Raw genomic sequence first — 5,507 nt, forward strand, 5'->3', positions numbered from 1 at the left:
ACCTTCCAAAACTAGAGGCTACAGAGGTGATCATGGTTCATAAATTAGACATATATCAGCAGTGATGCCTATTCAGAAAGGACACATTCTTATTGGATGTCTAAGGAAGATACAAATGATGAAGTGTGCATCTGACTCTACTAAACTTCAACTTTAACCCTCACTTTTAAAAAAGGTGCTGAACCACTGAGACAGCATCCAAACAGCAAAAGTTGCCAGAGTTTTAGAAAAACAATTACTTTCTAAGGACTGGGGTTGATTAACATACTAAACAAAAAAGACAAAGAGAAAGATATAGAAAGTAATTTAATCTGTAAAGGAAAGAAATAAACCCTTTTGCCATAGGCAAAGAAGTGATAGTCTTGAATTACAGAAAGTGCAGCTGAGATTGGGCCGGGGAAAGCTTTGTGACAGTACAGATGATGAAGTAAGGGAAGGGAATGTTGGAGAATCTCCTGAGATGTTTTTAATAAGAAATAAATTCAATGACAAGCTGGTATAAATGGTTGGGGCACCTCTAGACAACTGAATATATGAGTGAAACCTGCTTGAATTTCTTTTCTGCGATCTTACACTCCTTTTGCAGAAGCAAAATTATTTCTTCTGTTAAGGTAAAACAAAACAAAACAGCAAAACCCAAACACTGTTCTTGTTTTGCAAAGCACATGAAAAAATATATATTGATGTCAATGGGGTTACATGGTGGCAGTGCCAATCTTCAACTCTATTTCTAGGTATAGTGACTTTACTACAGAATCTTTGGATTATTCTGATGATGACCAGAGTGTAGCAAGTTTTAGTTTGATGGAAGTTTACTTTCTTGGCATCAGTGGATCCAGATTCATGTATACTACATCTAAAATTGGCACCAAGAGCATGAGTACTTTGACTTTCATAATTTAAAAAAATCATTGCGAGCTCCATGGGGACAAACCTGCCCATTCATTGTTCTGAGGGTTAACCCACCCATCCATTCTCTGTTCTGATCTCATTTGTTCTGTTGTAACTACCTTATCTTCTGTATTTCCTTCTTGAATTCTAATATTTATTTTAGACTATAAAAGCTAATTAGATCTGCCAGAAACTGAAAATTAAGAACTAGAGATTACAGGTGATTATAATGTTATCTGAATTGTTATCTAACTTTTGGCAGGTACTACTGAAAACTTTAGTAACTGAATGGATTAAGCCTATAATAAACAGAATCAGTCAGATTAAAATTAAAACATTAAAACTTTTTACTTTGAATATTGAACTACTATTTGTATTTTAATAAGATCTAAAATAACAGTGGACCTTGAATCCTGGAATGCCTTTTATTTATTACATAGAATAACAGATTATGCATGTGCTCATGTCTTTCTAAGTGTAGTAAATACAATATGAATGCAACAAATGTCAGACTAAATGCCATTATTGATAACTGAATCATTGCATATAAAAAATAATAAAAGTCAAATTCACCAGCTTTTGGTTTCCTGAGTTCCACTTACTGTGGCTTGAAGACAAACAATTCCAACTGAGCCACCCAAGCTGAATCAGCTGTCTCATGTTACTGCATTTGCAGAGCACCATGACTTTGGTGCTACAAGCAAATACATTTTATTCAGCACTTTTAATATGCTAAAACCATGCCTATGGCCAGCTTTGATGGCTTATCTAATGAGTAATAGTTTGACTGTTTGCAACCATTCTTTTCATCCTAAGATAAATACTCAGTGTTTTGGCTTTTGCATCACAAGCTGGAGCTACTGACTATATTATGCTTAAGAAAATATGATACACAGTCACTGAGCTCAATAAAAATTATTGAGGATGTAGGATATCACCCAGTGATAGTGTAGGATATCACCCAGTGGGCACTGAGATACAAGTGATGTACAAAGACAGTTCTGAAACTTCATAAGAGGTCATAAAATCTCTGTCATCACAGAGAACATGACCACCAGATGCTGACCAAAATACTGTGGACCACAACAGACTCCTGTCCTCTATTACCTGGCCAAGAAGTTTGCTCTTCCCTTTGGTGAAAACAAATTGCAATTTTGGACAGCAGTAAAAAATATCAGCTCCTTTTAGGGAAAGTATCAGCACAACATGAACAAAGCCAACTGGATGTGATTTAATAATATAGGGGAATTTTAAAAAAATCCCCATATGCAGCAGTGCAAGAGACTGAATTTTAAACTTGTGAAAGCACATGTCCTACTGTGTAAGCTTTCTGTCCTTTGAATCAGCATAAATAATACTTAGTACATTGTTTTCATAATGGTTTTCTATCTGTCATGGTATCTGAGGAAACATTTACTCTAAACATAGGAAAATGCCATTAACAACGTCTTATGGGACTAATTAGAAAACTGTTGGATTTCCTAATGGCAACCACTATCATTATTGACACTGACATTTTTAGTGTCTCAATATGAGCACAGGAAGTTATAAAGTGTGATGCTAAAGTTCTTTACGTTAATTTAACAGGTACACAGCCTAATTTTAAAATGATCCCACGAGAATCCCTCTACCCTTCATCAATTTGATCTTGCTTGCTGTTGTACTCCAGGGCTACACTGCCACCTTGCACACAGATTGTGTTAATTATGGCCTTTCTTGAAGATTATTTAACAGAGGACTCCTATGGCTGCTTAATACTATATATATGTTTTTCTGAAGCATCAAATTAGTGTAGGAGGCTGATTCCCAGTTTGCAAAGGGAACTGTGAATTTTGGGCCCAGATTCCACCTACAGGTTCTTGGAAAGGAGGAAAAGGGGGGAAATGAGATAAGGAGAAAAAGTAGGGTTTGGTAGATTGCAGGTCATGATAGCAGATTTCCTAGAACATAGCCTACTAAGATGGAAAAAAAAAAAAAGCTTGAAATAGTGTGCAAGTGGATACAGTACCTGTAATGATGTAGAGATAAGAACCAAGATCTGTGCCAATGCAGGAATGAGAAGTGAAGAGCTTCTCTTTTATTCCTCTGTGTACCTTTATCCAAAATGTCACCATGTGTCAGGCAAACTGACAGTATTTTTTTATTAATTGTATATATATGATGTGCTGTTACAGAAAGTAACCCCAACTGCTACTGTACAATTTCAGAACTTTTCTTGATGGAAGCACCTGAAGTGCATGTGGGAAATTAGGGACTTTCCACCAAACACTCATGGGTTTTGACACTTACTTAGGCCACAGGAGCTGTAAAATGAACTGTATGCTCCAAGAAGTGTCTAGATATATGTATTAAAATGATGAGACAGGTAGACAGAGAGGAAGACAGAAAGTAACCTACTTCCAAACCCAATACGGAGGAACTCACTGAAAAGCTGACAACACCTTTCAAACTATACAAGTTATTGGGATGTGAAAGAATTAGCATAAAGCCCCTGTTCTGAATTATATAGTTAGATTTTCCTTATTTTACTATTCTGAATGAATCGAGAGCTTTGCAAGAGTGAAGCTTTTGTCAAAATTAATATACATCTAATGAAATACTGTTCTATATGAACAGCCATAGAAGTATAAAGGTTAATTCTTATCTTTTCTTCTTGTCAAAACCTTTAAATCCTTTAAGACTAGAATGCACAAGTGTACTTATCCTAGACAGCTTTGATTGGGTATGGTGGATACTGAGTAGTTTTTATTTTAGTGAGTGTTGTTCCCCTGTTTCTTTCAAAATTTGTGAAGCTCAGCTCTTCAGATTCTCCCTCTCCTAATTACTGCCAGCCTGGCCCACTTTACTAAAGCTGGTGATTTTCTTGGTTTTCTTACAGCATGTCTCAGAACTTTGATGAAGTTAGTTCTCCCTTTTTCTATTTTTTTGTCACTGCAGTGGAATAAATTTACTCTTTTCCTATACTGAAAGTTTCTTTGCTGTTCCATCCTCTTTGTGCAAAGCAAGCACCTGGGTGATTACTTTGACTGTACTACAGCAAACTTTAAAATTTTAACAGTGGTATTACTTCTGAGGCAAGCAGTATTAGTCTTATAAAACTGTTAAATTATTATTTATTTTTATGTGCTATAACAACATATTTTCTTGGGCAAACACTAAGAATAGTTCATTTTCATATAACTTTGATTTACACAGTTTGTGCCAATACATTTATATAATTCACTTAGTCAAAAATTCCATTCACTCTGTTATGAAGCACTCATAAGATATGTGAAAAGCACATAAAGCACAAGTGTTGCTCTGCTTTAGAGCTACTCTCCATCTTACAGTTATGCTTTATTTATTCAACAAAAATCTCCCCAATTCATGAACAAAGCAGCAAGGGGAAAACACTGTCTGTTAAATTAAAGGCCAGTTCTCAGTGCTTGGGGAAAAGAGAGACCATTATAATCCTGCCATAAACCTCTAGGCAAGGATTTTATTGTCAGGCAGGAATTCCTTTTTTGTGGCATGCTGCATTGTCCCCCAAAGCTCTCAGAAGGGACATTTAAGAGAGAAAAAGCATGAGGAAGAGCACATGTACTCATTCTCCATTGACATGGAGTCCATAAAGAACTTGGAAAAGCTTCTGGATTGCTTTACTTTATCTCAAAGCCAAGTTCTGTCCCCATGTATAAAGAAATCATAAAAGGTTTCCTGAAATGTGTTCATTTCCCACACCTTGCCCTAGCTGGGAAAAGAAGATAACAAAGAACCTTCTTTGAAATCCTTGTGACCTGATCTTGATTCTCTTATTACACAGGAGCCAGAGGGCATCTGGGGTATTTGTGAAGAACTTTCTTTTCATATAGTCTGCTTTTGGAGAGAAAAAATTCCAAGGCAATGATATGCACTTATAATTAATTCATAGGTGAACTGCTAGGAACATCCCATAACACAAAAGAATAGGTCTAGCTCTAAAAATACAAAAACTATAAGGTTAGCAATTGATTGCCTTTTCAGTAGAACTGACCTACAAAGGTGTCATTTCTCAGAAATGCCCATATCCTGTTTCAGAAATGATTGAGAGTCTTGGGAGCCAACATTTTGCTGCACATTAAAAACTATCTCTCTTTACACCTTGTGAAAATGTCATTCTGTGTGTAGCATATTGCTACCCCTTTCCACCAGACTCATTCATCAAAATTAGTTTCTGAGTGTTCTTTCTGTATGGGAGAACTTGATAGTGGGGCCAGGTATTTCTTTGCACATATTCTCTGTAAATAAAAAGGATTATGTCAGTCTCATCCTTCTGAAAGCAACAGGAATCGAACAAGAAGGGAAAATGTTTACTCCCTATTCCCATATTTAATAATACATATTATTCAAAGACTCTGTGGTTCATTTCAGGTCATACTATAAGCTCTTTTTTTGACTGTCCACTTGTTTTTACTGGATTTTTTTGTTGTTTTTTTGTTTGGCTGGTTTTTTTGTTTCTTTGTTTTTTGTTTTGATCTGTTTTCTGCTGTGTCTCCTGCTTTTCTTATACAAAACCATTCTTTGTTAGCAGAACTTCAGGATCTCCCTATAGCCCATGCCTTGAATCCTGCTACATATTGTCATGCATAATATGTTGT

The sequence above is a fragment of the Calypte anna genome, chromosome 3 (assembly GCF_003957555.1).
Source record: "Calypte anna isolate BGI_N300 chromosome 3, bCalAnn1_v1.p, whole genome shotgun sequence".
NCBI lineage: Eukaryota > Metazoa > Chordata > Aves > Apodiformes > Trochilidae > Calypte > Calypte anna.